Here is a 22163-nt window from a genome sequence, read left to right as displayed (position 1 = left end):
TATGATTACAAAATCCAGCAGACCCAGACAAATGAAGACACCTTTCAATAAAGCTTATAGATATCAAAGGACATTCAACTTAAAAAAACCCCAACTGTATAAAACCAAGTGGAAAATAACGAAAGGACCAAACCTATAATTAGTGATATAATTTCTGCCTAACTACTAATTTATTTTAATAGCTATGCTGGAACCAGTGAGATATCTTTTTAGACCTTAGCTAAAGAATATTTATATACACCTTACTCTGCAGAGCTATCTTAAACAAGAGCGTACCCTTGAAGGGAAAGGAAGTAGGAAGATAGGAAAGTTCCCATTTTCTAATCCCAACAGATATTATTTCACTGATACTCCATTTCTGTATGAGTTCACATAGAGTACGAATATTCCTTGTAGATTAGTTTTACTGACAATCAAACTGAACAAGTTATTTTAGGGCTATGTGGTATCCAGAGATACTGTACTGTTAATTGGCATCACTAAATAACATTTTGAAATTATGATGAGTTTAAATGTACTAGTTGAAGGCTTGATTGGACACTGATAAATCACATATTTGATCTCTAAAGAAATGGATGGGTGGGTAGGGACAGACTGGGAGTTCGAGATTTATAGATACTGACAGGTATATACATAGAATAGATAAACAAGTTTACACTGTACAGCACAGGGTAATCTATTCAAGATCTTGTAGTAGCTCACGGTGAAAAAGAATATGAAAATGAATATATGTATATCCATGTATGACTGAAGAATTGTGCTGTACACTAGAAATTGACACAACGTTGTAAACTGACTATAACTCAATTTAAAAAAAGGAAAGAAATGGATGGATTCATATCTTAATAGGCTTTATCCTCCTGTCATCTGCTACAAATTTGGAACCCATTTCTTCTAATTCACAAATTTTATTTTTATATTGGAAAATTAAATTATCATTTTAATAATTAAGAGGTGATTTGAAATTCATTGCACTTCATAGCTGTCTCTTATTTTTGGGGTTTCTCATAGATTATTTTAAGGGATAAGAATTATGTGGAAACCAAATGCTGTGATTGTCCTAATTTTTAAGTCCCAAATTTCTAATGTGCATTTTAGCAAAAGAGGTCAAAAAAACAAGAATAATCTTTTGGATCTGTCTTTCCCTTCCACCAGATCCTGCAAGACCTGGGGTTCATTCCTCCTCTTGTTGTAGCTTTACATTTTACTTTTATTTATTTTATCTTTTATTCTTCCATCACTGCCTTCAATCATCCTGTAACCAATTCTTTCCAGATAACTCTCTAACTTCTATTTTGTAGCTATACTTTTATATCTATCAGAATATTTTAAGCATGAATATAAAATGAATAGTCTTCCCTTTATAATAACTACCACTGGATTTGCAATTTTGATACTAAACACTTACTTAGCACTTAGCAAGTGTACTATGGCAAACATTTTATTGAAATCCTATGACATGGGGGCAATTTTTATCCTTATTTCATAGCTGAAGAAATTGAAGGCATCTTGCTCAAAGTCTCATAGTTGGCAAATGGTCTGACTGTAAAAATGAAGCTTTCACCTACTGTATTGTAAGGCTTCCTGTGGTATCACTATAAACCTTTCATTGCATGGTCTTTACATTTGGGATCTTCAGCTTTAAACTGATTTAAGATGCAGTCATGGGCACAATCTTTTCACTTGCATTGGAAGTTGACTACTAAAAAATTGGTCTGCAGGGGCGAGGGTGTTAGCTCAGTGGTAGAGTACATACTTAGCATGCCCGAAGTCCTAGATTCAATCTCAGTATCTTGATTAAACATAAACAAATAAATAAACCTAATTACCTCTCCCTCCACCAAAAAATAAATAAATAAAACAAGACAAAAATCTTCAAAAAAATTGGTCTGCAGAAGAAATAAAGCTAGGCCTAGAGTACCTGAATGTGTTAATAAGAGGTTTGAACTTCAGTTTGCATGCAGTGGTGTCTTAACTCTTCACCTCTACTACTTCAGCAGAAAAGCTGAGCTTCAAATGTGCTTTTTTTAGCTCTAGTTACAAAATCCTGTGACAAGTCATGCTTCATACCAGATAGGTTAGCCAGGTCAGAAGGAGTCTAGGGTCACACAGTTAATGCTCAGTGAGGTCAAGCCAATATCAAGAGATCAGGTAAGAAGCAAAGTGAACTAAATCAGGGTGCAAAATAATACATTAATATGAGAACTGCTCCCTCAAAAAAGTTATATATACGAGTATGTTTCTCTGTGTGCACACACAGAAACATTTCTGGAATGGTACTCCCAAAACTTTTAGCAATAGTAATAACAGGATAAAATATGTATTTTGGATGAAAATATAATTTGTTTTAAAATAATGGTTTACTTCCTATGTTTATGGTTTGCAGAGTCAGGGGAGCAGAAGACAACAATAAAGAAATAAAAATAAAGAACAGGCAGATAAGCCAGGGACAAGCACAGAGAGCGGCACAGAGGAGGTGCCTCGTCAACAGCTGGCGGACGAAGGTCAGGGCAGCCGCAGTTAGGGCTTGATGCAAGCGATGCACAAGCTGACTTGGCAAGGTGCTGCATCTAAGTGGTGCTGGCTTCGAATACTCCCAGGAAGTGCAGGCCTATGGAATTAAAGCCCACCACACACAAAATCCCCTGACGTAGTATGTCTACAAATTGTAAGAATTTAGACTGCGTAGAGGGGAAAATTGCTTTCACTTAGCCGGGCACCTGGGCTGGATTAGATGACCCTCAAAGCTGGGAGTGGAGGGTGTCTACCTCCTTCAAGAAACTTTCTGCAGCCAAATGTTCTCCCTCTTCCCCATCAACGCTTCTTTATCTCAAGACGGAGGAAGGAGCTTGATACCCAGGGGTAAGGACTCTCTCATTTGAAGCTGGATTTGGGCTGTCTTGTCCAAAGAACACATGTCAAGATTCCAGAAACACTCTCTTAAACAGACTGGTAATTTTTCCATTTCTGCCACTTCGGAGGATTTTAGGCACATCACTTCGGTAATTCCACTCCCATCTCCACAGAGGTAAGAAAATCCAGTACTCACTGAGCACTCACTACGCGCTGGTCACTTTTCTAAACACTACATATTACAGCTTGTTGATTTCTAGTATTCCTATTGTCCTTCACTTGGGAGATTTGGGAGTGAAGCAAAGTGGCTGGCCCAGGATGGCCCAGTGGCTAAATGGGGAAGCAGAACTCTCACCCCAGCAATGCAACCATAGACCATTGTGTTAACATTTTCCCTATAAGCCTCCTAAGAACTCAGAGCAAATTAAAAGTACACCATGTCCTATTAATTTGAAACAGGCACAAGAAATCTCAGGGGAAAAAATCTGGTATTCAACAGAAACTATTTTACGAAGAGAATATGGTTGGTTTAAACAAAGTGGTCTTTTGATGAACTTGGCATAAGAAATTTCAAGTGTGCTTTGGTTATTGTTTTCCCTAATCTGTGACTGAGTGGCCTCTGTTCCCTGGAATACTTCACATGCCTTCTCCCTCTGCCGTAGGTGTGTTTCTTTCTTTTCAGACACCACAGGCCTATGAGTATCTGCAAATTGTTTAATTTTGTTGTCGCTGTTGTGTTTCACCACTGTGAATAAGCACAGGAAATAAATGTATCTGTAACCATGACCTTCAACATCTGCAAATAAAACCTTGTTATATAATGTGAAGAGATAAAACAATGCCATGCTTGTTAATCTATAAACTAAGATAAAACCACAGTTTGAAAGTAAAGCTTAGTAAGTAGAAACACTGATAATACTAAATTTATGACTTCTCTTTTAATGTTTGGATTGCAAACAAATTTGGGAGCTAATGTAGGGAGTATAATGGTTAGTAGCATGGGCTTTGAGCTACATGTCCCTGCAAATTCTAAATATTAGTTCTTTGATCAAAAGCAAGTTGTTTTAACTTTTCAAAATGCCTACATCCTAGGTTATTGTGGAGATTACATGGAATAATGCATGTAAAGGCCACAATCCAATGTCTGGTACTTATTAAATGCTCAATATATGTCAGCAATTATAATGATTTGCAACCAAGTCATAGTAAACTCAGTTTAAGATACTGTGTTCCTTTGGTTCAATGATGTACAATTTTCCTTTTTTTCATTTTTGATATTGGGATACATTTTTAAAATTAGTGTGTATATTTCCCTCTCTGCCTGTCTTCTCAAGGTCTTCCAGTAATATTATTAAATCCATAGTATATATTATTAGGCGTTAGATTGAAGAATATACGGAATAAGTATTATGCTGCACGTTTGGTTCAACGGCAAAAATCAAAGGTCAATTAACCAAGACGTGAAGAGATTCTATTGATTACTCTGAAGATTTAACCTCCAAAGTTGCTTTTTATCCTGTCACATCTTCCTGAACAAAGCTAATTCTGTTTCTTGCACATATTCTTATTCAACTCTTCAGCAGACATCTGCCCTGTAACCAGCATAATGCTAAGTGTTGGAGATTCTGAGAGTAAGATGCTATCCCTGACCTACAGGAGCTCTAGACTAGGAGGGGTAACACACACATGAAGACATTCTTACAGCACAGTTGTTGTCTGCAGCAATAGATGGGGATCCAAGGAACGAAAATAATATGGAGGAGGGAAGGATTCGCTTAAGGAATTCTCACTGCACTTTGAGTGCACTTAAAATGCACAACCACTGGTAGATAACCAATTTATGACTTTTCAAGTTGTATGATTTCCATAGTCTTCAAAATATTGAGGGTTCTTTCTCACTCAAATGTAGTGATGTTGTTAATTCCTTACATAAAAGGGGCACTGATCCCAATCACAAATTCCCGCCTCCTGGAATCTCTCTGAGCCATAGATCAGTGTGTGCAGGGAAAGACCTGCTTATCTAAGAATATGTCCAGTGTCAGAGAAGCAGATAGCCAGGCAGTGGTTGTATTCAGGGGCCATGTTCCCCGTTTTGCTGGTGAGAGTACAGAGCCAAGACGTAAACTCTTTACCCACATGGGTAGAATCTTGACATCTGAAATGTTCACTGAACTAAATTTCTTGCTGGATATTCCTCCCATGAAATCTGAGGAACAGGAAAATGAGTGCGGAGCCATGTTTGAAAATAATGAGAATTTACTGTAATTCATTTAATTCTTTGTAGATATCCTCTTTTAAGTTATCATTTGTTCTGTTTTAATTATCCTTTGGTATATAAACTATACTGTATCTTTATGTGTTTATAATTGATCAAGCAAGGGCAGATTTGAGAACACAGAACAAAAGGAGTTGTTTTAAGTTCAGAAGGAGATTCTCCTCCTCCATGAACAAGTGGCATTCTGTTTCTATTTTATCTTAGGCTGAAACTTTTTTTGTCATTTGATTTCACAAGCATTTTAATGTTTGCTGAAAGATTTAAACAGAAATATTGAATAGTGAAATCAAGACAGAAACAAAATAAACAAATAGCTGGCTATGAAAGTGACCCTGTAAGTTGCTCAGTCCATTGAAAATACACTTGTATTTATGTGGAGAAGCAATTGCTTTATGAAATTATCTAAACTAAGAATAAAAACATATAGCTTTAGACTGATAAAAATCTAAAGTTTAAATATGTTTAACCTTTCTTCTTCAATATATATATATTGTTCTCTATTTTCAAATTTGCCCTTAATGAGTTAAAGTATCTTGAATCTATGCTCAGAGGCATAGAAGCTCATCTTCAAGATTCACGCTTATCTGGGTGGAGTTACAGAGTTGCCTTGGTAACAGCTACTTTCACCAAAGTAAGTGTTAATAATGGAAAAATTTTAAAATGCAGATGTCAAAAATAGGGCAGCATGGGGAAAGAATGTTTTAAGTTCCTTTTTCCCCCCCACATCTATTTTATAAGATTTATAGTACTTTCAGAAATTTTTGTGTTTAAAATATTACATATACAGAGTGCTTCTCTTTCAAGTACTCACCTTAAAAATTATGAAATGTTCAGAAAATCTGAATGTCAAATGATCAAAAAAGCAAAGGCCCTTAACTTTGAAAAACAAGAGGGCTCACATATAATTGTGATGCTGCTGCTTGCCTCCTAGTACTGGTGAACAGAATCCCGTAGCCAGAACCAGAACATTTCTGGCATTTGGTCTAGAATCATTTTGAAGGGTAAATCTGGAGCTGTGATACTAGGCACAGAAAATTTGGCTTTTGGCTCCAAAAATATGCTTAGGATTTGTTACTTCTTTCCTTCAGCAACGGGCTCTCAGCCAAATAATTTTTAACCGAATCTCAGAGCCCAGTTTTTGCTTCAACTACTGAGATCCTATTTCAAGTCACAGTGAAGATGGGGGGAGAGTGAATTACTAACACTTGTGAGATCCCAAGACAAACTAAATCCATACAATTCCTGTTTCTATATTAAAAATAACAAGATATTGAGGAAAGAAAGTGTAATATTATTCACCTACTTAGCTGGTTTCTGCCACCTTAAAGTCCAGTGGGTAAGTTTTTTGTTTGTTTTTTAAACCTAAACTTGGTGGAAGACAGCACATAAACATTTTAAACAAAATATTAAACTGGAATAATGAATCATTTAAAATCAATATCTTAGATTTTCCTTAGAGTGAGTCTTCAATTGATCTTTTACAAATAAATTGAATTTTATTCGTAAAAGGGGCAGGAGAAGTGAATAATAGACTTCGCCTCTTTCCTACATTTAATATTGATATTCAGTTCTTTTAACACTATGTAAAAATCCTATTTTTTCCTTTCCAAATGACAATAAAGTGAAGCATTTTCCTTTAATGCATAATTGGTAAAATTTAGAGATACAAAGTATCTTCCACCTCATGATACAACTTTGTAGCTGAATTTATTTAAGCTTTTTTTTGCCTTTAAATATGAAACAACTGTTCCACATCTTAGCTAGGTGTTAAATGAGTAAGGATCTAGTACCAACTTTAATTTAATCTCTCCTAAAATTTTAAGTATAATTAACATGGTCTAATGTTCCAAAGATGTCATGTTTACTGGCCTATAACAGTTGTACTGAGTTTTCATTGAATGAAATATGTATTTCCCTTAATTTTTTTGTTTTCCAATCATCTCATAACCCACCTCTGAATACATTGGACATGTGTACAGGTGTGTAACATAAAGATCCATTAGAAAGCCTTTCTTTGTGTTATGGTCTTTCCATTTCTTTTTAAATAACATTAACTTCCATTTTAAATTACTAAAATTCATTGTGTTTTTCACAATTTGTCGAGTAGTACTTTATGAAATGGAAAAGGATACTCACATAGTTCAAATAACTACATTTTTGAAGTAATCATGAATTTTAAATTCCTATTTTGGCAACAAAATCTATATGATCTTTCCTAAATTCTTTTAGTATTCTGCCCACTTAATTATCCTTTATGATTTTCAGGTAATATTAAGTTTTCCTACTGCTGCTATAACAAATTAACCAAAAATGCAGTGGCCAAAATAATAGAAATGTGTATCTTACAATTCAGGAGGTCAGAAGTCTGAAATGGGTCTCCCTGGGTTATTATGAAGGTGTCAGCAGGGCTGCACTTCTTTGTAGAGGTTCCAGAGTAGAAACCATTTCTTTGTGTTTTCCAGCTTCTGGAGTCTGCCCACGTTCCTTGGCATATGGAACTTTTGGCTTAGGGCTTTTCTTAGAAAACCAGCAAAGGCTGTTCGAGTTTTTCTCAGGTGTCATCATCTAACGCTGACTCTTCTGATTCCCTCTTTCATTTATAAGAACCCTTGTGATTACATTGGCCCCACCTGGATAAGCCTAGGTACCCGCCCATCTCCAGGTCAGCTGATTAGCAAACAATTCCATTTGCAACCTTATTCCCCTTTTCCTTAACACAATATAGTCACAGGTTTCAGGAATTAGGACGTGGACCTCTTTAGGTGGTGGGAAGGGGGTTAAAAAGGGAAACTTAGTCTGCCTATAACATTAATATATTATTCTTAAAAGAAAAACAAAATGTTTGTAAATAATTTTTTTCAGTATTACGTTGTGTACTTCTCTCAGGAATTTAATTAGAAATTAAGATAATAAATACTAGTTAAGTAGTAAAATGTACCAGTACTAGCAGCAAAACATCCTAACTGATCCTACTATTTCCAGAATATTAAATAGTGGCACTTGTATTGCATCTGACACTGGCTTACTATAGTTCTTACCGATCAGTAGCTGATTTATATTTGGCTTTCTTTTCTTAATTCCAGATCCCTCCCACAATCATAGGAAAAAAGTCCACTACGACACACGTTAAAAAGTCATCATCTCCCCATTTCTCTATATTCCTTCCTCTTCAGCAGACGCCGTCTTTGGAACTATTATACTACAGTAGCTCTAAAAATCACTGGGCCACATACCCTTGAAATTCTTTAGACAATTATTTGTTTGTAATTAGTAAGCAGTATAAATCATGTTTATATCATATCTCCAAGTGACCAATATTCTACAAGAAGTGGTCAAAGATTTATTTATCCCCCAAGTTATAAAACTGTTCCAAGATTTCACCAAAGACGAATCGTTCTTCTAAGGTAGAAGTCTGCCTGTTTTTCTCTTTCTTGCATTCTGCTAAGACAAACACCTATGCACCAGGTTCTGCTAATTATTATTTCTTTGGCTCCATATCATCCTCCTAACCCCAAATCACCTGTGTCCACACCAATCTTCTCATTTACCTACCAGAGTACCTCCACCAATCATACCTCCATTTATGGTGTCCTGCTTTCCTGACACATAGTAACAGAAGAGATGTTGAGACTAAGAAGAGAGAGAAAGGGCATTACTTTCATCTGCCTGGAGAGCAAAACAACCCGCAAATTGTTGCTCACTTAAGGGAAAGTAGCTTCACTTCAATATATTTTCAAGATATTTCAAAATTGCAACAGATTCTTTTCAGTTATTTTGCTTTCATCTAATACAGAAAAGACCAACTTTAAGACTGAGGCAATGAAAGCTGAGAAAATTTTCCTGGGATGGGCTTATGTTTACAGCTGACTGTTGCTTCAGTTATAACTCTTCCTCTGTATTCATTTCAGGAAGTTTGATTCTGAAACATATAAACAGCTGTGTTTCTCCTGAGCTAGAACTGCATTTACAGGTGACTAACTTACAGATTCTTCTCGAATTGGATGGCATTTTCTTTGTGCTACTACATACTGCCCTGAAGACTGCAGGTTTTTAAAATGTTTTTCAAAATTGTCAGAGAGAATCATTTGGATGAGTGACTGATTTCTGATTGCAGAAAAGTAAATAGTAAAGCTTATGACAATGGTAGCAGATTTGAAAGAGAACATTTTCCAAGTAGCAAAATAATGAATCTACACAGATCATGTACAAAAGTCACAGAGCATACTGCCAGCGAAGAATTCAACTGCCCAGAGAAATTTGATGACTTTAAAAAATTTTTGTTTCTAATATTTACATTTGTTTATACATTTCTGAATATATAAAGATTTATTTGTTTCAACACAGACATCAGTATGAATGCCCAGAATTTTCTGATATAAGTTTTTCTAGAGTTCATCCACACTCAGAAAGAGGGGCTGAGTAAATTAACAAACAATAAATAAATGAACAATAAACAAATGATTTCCTTTTTTTCCATCTCTTTTCATATAGATCTGTTAAATCCTCTTGATTATACATCATAAGCATCCTGCGTTGGTTTAAGATGACATTTTTCTCATCCCTGCATCATTAGTCATCAAAATGGTCTTCCTGCCTTTGGTGTGGCTGCCCCTAAATCAGACCTAAACACTGGTGAGAAGGTCTGAAATACAAACTTAAAGATCTTTCAGGAGCTCCTCACCACCTGTGATAAGGTGCACACTCTCTGATAGGAGATCTGGCCCCACCTGACTTTCTTATCTCAACTCCTGCCTCTCTTCCACAGGCCTCCCCTTTCCAACCGACTCAGGCTCAGTAAAGGCACAACCTGTCTAGCTTTTCCTAAATTTTATTTGTGCTCTTTGCTTCCGTGCCTTGGCGCGTGTTAATCCATTGGTCCAGCATGCCTTTGCTAACGTGTATGCAGGAGAAACCATACAGATCAGAAAAGGAACATCAAAAGTCCTGCTTCTCACAGTCCCTGCTCAGTTCCTCTGATGTCAGCCAGTGCTGATGCAATTTCTTATGGGCTTTGCTTCATTTTTTTGCCAGCATTGCCTTAAGTATGCTTTGCTTTCTTGCTGTCTACCTAGGGTTTCTCTAGTGCTAAAGATAAGATGGGACCCTACAGAACGGCAGAGTTAATATCCCAGTGGCAGCTCTCAATCAATGGGACACAGGAGCTGATGGATAAATGCTTCTTCCTTGTGTCCTTCAGGTAGATAATTCAGGGATCTAGTGCTAAAGATAAGATGGGACCCTACAGAACTGCAGAGTTAATATCCCAGTGGCAGCTCTCAATCAATGGGACACAGGAGCTGATGGATAAATGCTTCTTCCTTGTGTCCTTCAGGTAGATAATTCAGGGATCTAGTGCTAAAGATAAGATGGGACCCTACAGAACGGCAGAGTTAATATCCCAGTGGCAGCTCTCAATCAATGGGACACAGGAGCTGATGGATAAATGCTTCTTCCTTGTGTCCTTCAGGCAGATAATTCAGGGAAGCCATCTATACAGTTCTTGAGAGGTTGCAGGGACTTAAAGGCCCTATTGCCAATAAACTACCTTTAGACTAGCTTTTTCTCCCTACCTGCCATACCCTTTCCTGTTCCTTGGGATTACCACCCAAACCAACTACCTGCATTCTCCACTGACTTCAGACTGCTTCCGAAGAATCTGACAAAGCTAACAGAAGGCCCAGCTCCTGTTTAAACACAACCTGCTTCTGTGTTGCCAGGTCCCCGAACCTACTTCTATTATAGATCTTAAAGAAATTTCTCTAAGTGTGAGGTTTCTCTTATTCACCTTTGAGTCTCCAGTGTTAACACAGTCCCTAACAAATTACAGATGTTCAGTGGGTGACGAGTAAATAAACGAACTCATAATTCTCATTTGCGGACTTTTTGTTAAACTGCGAGCTTTAAGAAACAGACCTTAAAACACACCTGTAACCGTTATAGCACCTAATACTGAGTGACAACTCAGGAATATTTGTGAAATGAAAGAAAATGAAGGAGGGTGACTCTCAAAAGAAGAGACATGGCCAAGGTCTGGCAAGATATATCACCCCAATATAACTTATGATAAGTCTTGAGGGAGAAAGAAAAACAAGATAGGCACCTTGTCTCAGGCTCCCCATCTAGAGATATTACCCTGGGGAAAAGTATGGTCTGAAGGAAAAAGGGACTAAAGCAAGTGTTACTTCCTTTAACCTCTCTCAGGCAGAGTCAGCCTTGCTGCAAAGCAGCCCCAAGCAGTCCTGCCCGGACAAATCACTAGCACTATGACTACTTACATTTTTTATTGTTCAAGACCTATAGCTATAAATATCTAGTGCTTTGCCAATTTTCCTTCAGAATTTCAGGGAAACATTACAAGAGAGCACAGATACCAATGCTTTGCTGGATCACGCACAGTTCCGTGTCCCTTTGATTGTGGCAGCCAGCCTGAATCGTTACTGGTGGTCTCCCTACTCAATATCCACTAATCCACCAAGGAAAGGTTATGAGATATGTAATCATTACCTCACAGTTTTCTGACCATTTCCTTCATCAGCATTCTGTAGGTTTGAAAATGAATTCTATGCTTTGTGACCGCACATAAAATACAATAAAAGCTTTTTACCTGAAGGTAAAATTCACACATATTCTTACAACTATATTAGCAATAGCCTTCAACTAATATTGTTTATTCTGATGTAAATGGAGATTCAGTATGGTGGCGAGAGGTACACAGAAGTATGTCTTACTGAGGTTTGGAGAAAAGATCACTACTGGTGGTATAAAAATGTGAAATTATATAAACTATCATTAGAAATACGTAGAAGACAAAGTTGAAGTATTTTTACAATCATAGCACATTTCAAGTAACCTGAAATATTTTTACATACGAGTATTTCAAAATTATTTAATTATTTCCAAAATACCTATTATGACATTTCTGTTTTTTATGGGAAAAATATTTTACCCGGTTGTAAATTGTTCAGGTTAAGAAAATAATTTACTTAATTTGAAATATTTATGAAGATAAATGTTTATGGTAAAAATTTATTAAAACATAGGTAGAAGTTCTACCCACACTTAGACACATGACTGGAGAAAAAAGGCAATAAATCTTTTATCTAGAATTCTGGGGGTAAGTAGAATTCCCTTATTTTGCTGGCCTAGGATTGTAATGGAGTTTAGACACAACGGAGCTGGCTGGACTCTTGTGTCAAATCAGGTGTATGATAAAGGTTGCAAAGTGAAGATTTATACATTTTTTTAGTCTGTGGCTGGGACTCTTGTGTCAAATCAGGTGTATGATAAAGGTTGCAAAGTGAAGATTTATACATTTTTTTAGTCTGTGGCTGGGACTCTTGTGTCAAATCAGGTGTATGATAAAGGTTGCAAAGTGAAGATTTATACATTTTTTTAGTCTGTGGCTGAAATGATTAAGTTGCAAGCATTTTACTTTGTCCAAAAGTGAGTATTAGGCCTAATTAGCTCAAATACTCAAATTTTCATTCACTCCGTAAATACAGTTCCACACTTAGTCATTCTTTACACCTCTCTCTCTCTCTTACCCCCCTTACACCCAAATTGTTAACTTTTTTCCCTCTATTTTCACACTTGCAATCTGGTTCAGACCTTCAGTGATCTCTCAACCTATATTTGTGCTTAGATTTCCTAATTGGAATTCCTACCTAATCTCTTCTTTTATTTCTACGTCTGCCATCAGAGCTTTCTTTCTAAAATCCAAAATTGATTTCACCACACTCCTGTTGAAAAACTGTCAGTGTGTCCATATGGCTACTGACTAAAGTTCGTGTCACACAAAGAGTCACTCACTGTGCGGCTCAAGCTACTTCCCAGCTTCACCTCCAGGTACCCCGTCTTGGGCTCTCAGCAAGGAGTTGAGGGTACAAGGTAATGCAATAGCCACTGCTCTCAACGAGCTCAGAATCTAGCTGAGGAGATGCACAAGCAGATTACTGTGCACTGGCTGGTGCAGGGACAGGAGTGTGCACAGGACCATGGAAGCAAAGAGAAGGGATAAATCATAAGTCAGGCTAGGAGGTGGAGAGGGTTAGGGAAAACTTCCTGGAGAAAGAAAGCAATGCTCGCGGGAAGTCTTGAAGTTTAGGGAAGAGTTGCTAAGAGAAGGGAGAGAAGGCAAGGAGAGAGCAGCACAGCAGCACCAAGGTAAGAGAAGCCTGGTTAGAAGCAGCTCGGTGCTGCTGATGTTCGAATGACACTTCTGTGAAGCTTTATCAGTCGTCTTGTCCAGAGTTCAATTCTCAGTGTTCTCACGTCACTTTATACTGACTCTCATTACTGTCTCTATCACATTTATTATAATATTTTGACTGAGATGCCTTGTCCTCTACTCAGTTTTGTATCTCAAACCCACAGTGTGACCCAAGTCCCCATACTCGCCCAGGTTGTGTCCATGCCATGTTCCTATGGAAATGGAAACCCACGCTGTAACGACCATCCAGAATGCCTGCCTGTACGATCGTGGCCCTCCCTCCCTGATGCACAGATGCCTACTAGAGGATGTGTGGTTTTCACTGGATTCCCGAGGAGGACCTTTCATGGATCCCATCCACAGGCTCTGCCACCTTTAGATAAACCGTCAATGTAGACCTCTGCTGTCACTGGGTTTTCTGACCAATGCTATACATCTTAGACTGGTTCTTTTTGCTTCCTGTTATGAGATGTACATCCCTAGTCCAAACCTGAACACAAAGATAACAAATGCTAAAGATGACAAAAATTCCAAAGTTTTTAGGAAACATCTGGATGCGCAGATTAGTTTGGGGTCAATACCTCAAAACCAACAGCAAATATTTCATGTATTATTTACCACGGGGACCTTAAGAAACACTACACCAAATTATCAGTTTGTTAAGTCCATCAATTAGTAACCTGCAAATCATTTTTCAAAAGTCTTTCTAAATTCATTGCATAAAATAGGGAAAATGCTTTTTTTAAATTATTACACATGGTTTGCACTTTTCTGTTTATCTTGAAGAAACTATCTTTTAAGTATTTGACTGCCAGTTAGAATATATCACTCCAAAATCTTGAGATTTCAGACAAATCAATTAGACTTCAAATTATCATTGTTACCCCTAACGTCTCTCTTCAAAGCATTCTGTGCATTGCCATCAGATTTGTTACTTGAAAGCTTCAACTTCATCATGTTATTTTTCTCATTAAAAATTTTTAAGGATCTGATCAAATTTCCCTGTTGTATGTAGTTCCCAGATAACCAACCCTTTACTATAATTATTTATCCTTCTTCAAAATTATTTATGGCTCATATACTACTTACTTGATTTATAAATACACTGATTTTATGATTATTTGATTAAGTGATTAAAAGATTAATCATATTAAGTGATTTTTTAAATTAATTAATTCATCTCCCCTTATCAATTAGACTACAAAGCCTTAAGGGCAGTTGAGTAGAGGCCCAAATGATTGCTGAATTCAATTATACTTCTTTATATAGAGAGCTTCACAGATAGGGCCTCTCACATGCACTTCCCTATAACACAAAATCAACAGCAAATCAGTTGGTTGCTTGATGCACTGGGTGTAGACTGCAACAAGGCTTGCATGAATAGTATCTTGTAGGAAAAGTGTGAAATATGTTTCTCTAACCTGAAAAATGCAACTGGAATTCATATGGTTTCCTAGTTTGTACTCCACTCATAAAGACAAAACCTTTATAGACTTATAACTTCACACCAGGCATCACACTTTGACACAAGGGGAGAGCATCTCTAGTCCTGACTAGCTGCGAGACAAGCTGTGGTCACAAGAAAGGCAGATGTCTCGGCACCAGTCTACATTGTTTGCAGAAGCAATTCACATGTGCCAGGGAGTGCAGAATCCTGATTATAACTCAGGTTTAATGTTCAGCCAGAGGCCCTCTTCTTATGTTCTCAGTTTAATGACTCTATAGTAAGACAATAGTACAGTATTTAACCTAATGACAGTAGCACCCATCTTTCCTTTACTTTAAGATTATATACTGGCCTTAGCTATTTTAAAAAATAATTTATACCTTATTTATCAATAAGGAGAAAAAGGAAAACATTTCCTAATGTTTATCTCATAAATATAATTCTCAAAGGAGATACAGTCAAATACCTGACTTTTCTATTTCTCTTTTAGATGCACGTCTTTTACAAACACAGCCAGAAACTGCTTAGAACCAGGCAATTTAAGTAGCCAAAATGTCATTTGGTTCCTTCCTCAGTCTCAGAGGGGAGTCTTTCATTAGGAATTCATCATTGAAAATAATAATGTGGAAGGTGTTACTTTTATAATTTTCTTGTCTTTAAACATGGTGGGCATTATTTTAGTAATGTAAGAATGAGTATGATCTATAAAAGAAAAAAATTTTTAGATTTGAGAACAGATGGTTAATAATCATGACAGCAAAGAATATATCCGAGGTTAATGACCTACATGCTGAACTTGTTTTAATTATTAAAAGCCGTTACCAACTAAAAATATCCTGCGTTAGCTGAACAAACAGTTACAAGTCTTTTTTTCTTCTTTTCTAATTTCTTTATACCTTTAGAACAGTGCTTTCGCTGCTGTTCTCTCTGGAGCAACAGCAGATCCCATGTGGCTAGTCCTTTGTGAACACAAGGTGCACCCACGTGGACTTGGTTGTTTCTGTGTGCTTGGGAAACACATTGTGTCATACTAACACCTTAAGTACAAATTTTTTCTTGAATTATTTTATTTCTTAGAATTCCAAGCCTAATTCTAATGGCCTTTGGATTAAGTTCCCCCTTCCATCAGTAGTTAAATTATTATTTATCTGTTAACTAAGACCACTTCAAGTTCCTATCATTATGATATTGGAAGAATCAGGTTAAGACAACATATTATGCTTACTCCAGTTATCAACAGAATGTTAAGAAAGATTTTTAAGAATGAGAAATGGTAATTCCAGGTTCCAGTTATTTGATACATTTCACCAGGGAATAGGAAAGACAAATAGATTGGGGTCTGCAGTGAAATTTCAAGGTCAGACTTCTATTCTCCTATTTAAATTTTGTTTTCCAAAGGTGGCTGGAGAAAATACACATTTCTTCCTAATCTTTATATACATGTTTTTGGTAGATCAGACTCTTACTTGAGCTAGGTGATTTCATTATCATTACCTGTAACTATTGTTCTTGTGGTCATGTGAATGAGCCACTGGCAATCAAGCCAAACAAATTCTGTATTCATACCAAATTTTAGCACCGATAAGGATGACTTCTGAGTGGCAGAAAAGATATCTCATATTTTCTTGACTCTAAATTTAAGTATAGTTAAGGTTACATTATGAGAAAAAACTTTTTATCTTTTTTCCTTCACATATGGGATGAAAAAATAAGATTTGAACACTTCATTATCTCTTGCTTCTGTATCTATCTTTACCAAAATTTTAAAATGTTTCTTTTGAAGAATTACATAATATGTGCATTCAACCTGAAAAGTCTAACATATAAATAGATGCTTAAGAAACTACATTCTGAATTGTGGGTTTATAAACTGTATGAAGAGATCTTCATTTATATTGATTGGCCTTTCTCTAGGATGAATGTCTTAAGACAGCTATTCTACCCCCCCCCCTTTTTTTTTTAAATACTGACTTCCAGAATGGAGTGGGGAGTAATAAAAACTACATATTTTTATGAGACACATTCTTTTTCAATGTCTGTATTTGAAACACTTTAATCTATACATTTGACATAGACAATATTATAGTTTATGGCCTGTGATTTATAGTAATCTTTGCATCATTTTTCTGAGTTAATTTTATAATTGAAAAAAACAAATGAAGTGACAAAGAAAATACTCTAGGGTGCAGAAATAACTTTAAACAATAAGAAACTTGAAGTACAACAAAGAGGCCAAGGTCAGGCTAGACAAAATAGAAAGAAATACACTAAAAAAAAAGGAAGAAATAGAAAAGAGTATGCTATGGCTTCTTCACATATTCCTCCTTGACAGAATGACAGAAACTAATCTAAGGGCAACTCAATAGTAGTCAATAATTATAAGCTGAAGGAATGGATGGATAGGTGGACAGATGGATAGATAGATGGATGGATGCTTGCATCTGGTGACCTTTGGCCAACTTGAATAAGCAGTCCAAATCTCTTAGACAAATCCCATATGACATGTTTTCTTCATCTATGAATAAACAGACTTAAATACAGGCATTAGGAGAACATGGTTACTGTGACACTCAGATTGCTATAAAAAAGGAAAGAAAAAAAAGAGCTTGAAAGTTCTTGTTGAAAAAAAATGTTTATATACTTGATAATGTGTCATATTTCTACTAATCAACAAAGCAACCCTGCCTTGGAGAGAAATATTTATGTTGGGTGTTATTGCTATCAATCATTTTGCAGTAAAAGGATGGAGGACAATGATAAATTTCTTTTAAGTTCTAAGATGAGTTGGAAATGGGGGAGAGAGCAATATATCTCCATTGCTTAAAACTATGAAACAGATCAAGGAAAGAATGTCAACAGGAGAAAGGGTCTTCAATACTTTTAAAACAAAAAAGGCTTAGTAAGAAGAAGACTACAGCACTAGGGAAAGCAATACTTATTCTAGTGCCCATTCTACTACCTTCAAGTTTTGTGACCTTGGGCAAGTCATTTAATTACTCTGGGTCTGAAAATGAATCTGAAGAAGGGAGCTATGGTGGTCCATTCCAGTGCTAAGACTGGTGATTCTGCATCCACAGTTACATCTGAAAACTTCCCTGGCATTTTTGAAACTTCCCAAGGGTACCAGGAATTTCATATATGTTTATAAAATACCCTTGGGAGTATTTTCTAAATAACACTGCCACACGTGTGAAGAAATGCCTTTATTAAAATTCCTCTTAAGTTGTTCCTTCTCAAGGTAGTGGAAGCTGAACAAATCTTAGAAACTCCTTTAGAACTGATGATCATTCTACTTGACTACAAAATTTAAGAATTCAACAATTTTTCCTTTTAAAGTAACAATATACTTTAAAAAAATATCTGAATAGCTACTTAGTCATCTTAATCTATATGCATAAATTCACCTTAAAGTAACTCTTTTTTAGAAATACGGAATGGGATAATTAACCAATATTTATCAAGCAGTGTCTATTCTTCTGAGATAGTGTGGGAAGAGAACATAAAAGTCTAGCAACATAAAGAGATTGATCCCACAAATCATATAGTGTAAGTTTGGAAGATTGGGTGGAAAAATTTTATTATTAAAGAGACAAGCTGTTCTTTAAGAGAAAGAACACTGAATTCTCTGGTTTTCTCCTCCTAGTCCCACTATGCCTCTGGCATTACATAACTACTGCCAATCAACTGCATCCAGAAGGTGGGATAAAATGCCAAATTATCTTTCGGCAGAATTCCAGAGATTCTCAGATGGTTCTGTTCCTTTTCCTTCTTTAAAACTGTATCATACAAGCTAGGTTTATTTTGAAATGTCCATGAAAAACAAGTCAGGTTTGTCTCGAAAAATTGGCCCCTCCTAGAGTCAAAAGTTTTTGAAGATGCTTCATAAAAATTCATTTGTTCATTATTTTTAATCTTGTTCATAAATCTGCCTCATATAAAGAGCTTCAAAATTTCACCATATTCTGACATTACTATAGAAATATATCTAATATATTTATCAAAAGAGGTCAAAATATTTATTAAAGAAATGTCCTATTCATTGATTTTAAGAAATGTTAGAGGAAAACCAATATAACCTGAAATTGAAATTAAAGATCATTCAATAAAGTTGACCATTTTATTCATCAAAAATTAGTGACAATAATGAAAAATATATAGTGTTTTACAACTTGTAAAGTACATCAGTGTAAACATGTATGTTTTCATTTGATTCTCACAATCACCCTGTTAGATAGATAATATTATCTTCTTATTACACATAAAAATTAGGGAGGATAAATGACATGAATAAAGTCGGAGAGCCCTTAAATTAATGTGCTAATTATAATTCCTAAATTAATTTTACATTATCAGACTACTTTCATTGATATCAAAAGACATATTTAGTTATATACTTTTGTAAAATTCTGCTAACTTTTTAGTGATTTCATATGTGTTTGTCTAGGAAACTACTACAAAAGCAAGAAGGGGAATACATTAAAAATGAGAAATATTTACTGAACATAATACATTTATTGTACATCAGGAATTTCCAATATTTTCAGCAGCAAATATTTACTTCTCCAAACTTTCCTAAGGAATTGGTGAAGATATAAACCAAAACTTAAATTTAAGAATTTTCATCAAAACATTATTTATAATACAAAAAATTACAACTAAATTGTAGTATTTTATCCACAAGTCAACTGAGAGCCACATAATTTGATCATAGGCACAACAGTAGTTAGGGACAGATTTGGAACTCAAATACATGTTAGCTGTCTCTAAATACAGAACTCTCTCTATCAGGACACTCTTTATACTCTAACTGTACAACTGATGGCTTTCCAAGTTGTTTATTGAATATGGGTATGGGTTTATGTATAATTGTGATTAAAATTATTATTCTTTTAAGTTAAAAGCAAGGGAGGATGAGTACTGCACAGCCCAACAGCAGGTTGCTATGCTGCCACATGTACCAAATGCTAGATACTACATTTCATATTCAAAATATTTTCAAGGTATAGAAGAAATGTACCTCAACACAGTAAAGTTTATCCATAACAAGCCCACAGCTGACATCATACTCAATGATGAAGAGCTGAGGTTTTTCCATTAAGATCAGGAAAAAGACAAGTATGCTCATTCTCATCACTTCTATTTAACTTAGCACTAGAAGTGCTAGCCAGTGCAGTTAGGCAAGGAAAAGAAAGAAAAGGCATCCAAACTGTAAGGAAGATAAATTGTCTCTGTTTGCTGATGATATGATCATATATATATATGGAAACTCTAAAGACTCCACCAAAATATTAAAACTAATAGACATATTCAATAAAGTTCTAGGATACAAAAATGAACATACAAAAACCAGTTGTGTTTCTATACTCTAGCAATGAACAATCCAAAAAAAGAAATTAAGAAAACTAAACCATTTGTAATAGCATCAAAAAGAACACTTAGAAATAGATTTCATTAAGGAGGTGAAAGATGTGTATACCGAAAACTATGAGACCTTGATGAAAGAAATTGAAGAAAACACAGATAAGTGAAAGACACCCATGTTCATGCATTAAAAGAATTAATATTGTAATAATGCTACCCAAAGAAATCTACAGATTCAATGCAATCCCTATTAAAATTCCAATAGAATTTTTCACAGAAATGGAAAGAGAAAAAGAAGTCTAAAATGCCTATGGAATCACAGAAGACCCTGAATAGCCAAAGCAATCTTACAAAAGAACAAAACTGGAGGCATTTTACTTCCTGATTTCAAACTATATTCCAAAGTTATAGTAACCAAAATAGTATGGTACTGGAATAAAATAGTTCAATGGAACACAATAAAGAGACCAGAAATAATCCCAGATATATATAACCAGTCTTTCACGAAGGCTCCAAGAACACACAATGGGGAAAGGATAGTCTCTTCAATAAATAGTACTGGGAAAACTGGATATCTACATTCAAATGAATGAAACTGGACTCCTATCTTATACTACTCACAAAAAATTAACTCCAAATAGATTAAAGACTTAAATGTAAGACTTGAAAACTATAAATCCCCTAGAAGAAAATATAGAAATAAAAGCTCCTAGATATTGGTCTTGGCAGTAATTTTTTGGATATGACCCCCAAAGCAAAAATAAACAAGTGGGAATACATCAAACTAAAAAGGTTCTGTACAGTAAAGGAAATAATAAATTGAAAAAATAATCTCTGGAATGGGATGAAATACTTGAAAACCATATATCCAATAAAGGGTTAATATTCAAAATATATAAAAACTCATACAACTCAATAGCAAAAAAAAAACCCCAATAACAAATAACCCAGTTAAAAATTGGGCAAAGGGCCTAAACAGACATTTTTATTTTCAAAAAATATATACAAACGGTGAGCAGATATATAAAAAAATACTCAGCATCACTATCACGGGAATGCAAATCAAAATCACAATGAGGTATCACCTCACACCTGCTAACAAGTGCTGACAAGGGTATGGAGAAAAGAGAGCACTTGTACATTGTTGATGGGAATTAAATTGGTACAGCCATTATGGAAGACAATACAGAGGTTTCTCAAAAATCTAAAAATAGAACTACCATGTAATCCAGTAATCCATATCTTCTGTGCATATACCCAGAGGAAATGAAATCAGTATCTTGAAGACATATCTGCACCTTCATGCTCACTGCAACAGTATTCACAAGAGCCAAGATATGGATAAAATCTGTGTCCATTGATGGATAAATGGATAAAGAAAATATGTGTATGTGTATACATGTTAGTCAAAGGGCACAAATGTTCATTATAAAATGAATTAGTTTTGAGGATTTAATAGAAAGCATAGTGACTATAGTTAATAATACTGAATTATTAGTATTATTTTAATATTGTATTGTATACTTTGTTCTCACCACAAATATAAGAAAAAATGGTAGCTGTTTGAAGTGATGGGTGTGTTAATTAATTTGACTGTGGTAATCATTTCACAATATATTGATATGTTAAATCATATTACACACCTTAAAAACCATGTTAAACAGTTTAAATATATACAATTTTTATTTGTCAATTATATCTCAATAAAGCTGGGAAAAATAAATACATTGACAAGTTCTTTATTTTCATCAGTAGTCACAATGTACGGTGATGCTCTGGTAGGAATTAAAAACTGAATGCAGAACTTTTCATTCATATCACAACTAAATGACTGAGTTAAAAGGGTCTCAAAATTAAGTTCATTAAAATATTAGGGATAAGCCAAAGTCAATACTTGACTTGATTTTTCTTCATAAATAAACATTACTCACCAAAATAATAGTTTGGATTCCTTTAGGAAAAATCAAAGAGGAATGACAGAGAAAAGACAACTTAGAGACAATAGATAAAAGAAACCT

General features: G+C 35.3%; 1 protein-coding gene across 4 annotated transcripts in view; it reads right to left on the bottom strand.

The window, feature by feature from the left end:
* SNCA (synuclein alpha) overlaps positions 1-22163 on the bottom strand; it is a 113937-nt gene that overhangs the window by 45626 nt on the left and 46148 nt on the right. The gene's annotated exons all lie outside the window — the stretch shown is intronic.

This window comes from Vicugna pacos, chromosome 2 (assembly GCF_048564905.1).
Source record: "Vicugna pacos chromosome 2, VicPac4, whole genome shotgun sequence".
Taxonomy (NCBI): domain Eukaryota; kingdom Metazoa; phylum Chordata; class Mammalia; order Artiodactyla; family Camelidae; genus Vicugna; species Vicugna pacos.
Note: the sequence above shows the minus strand (reverse complement) of the source record. Positions and strands in the feature narration are given on the sequence as shown.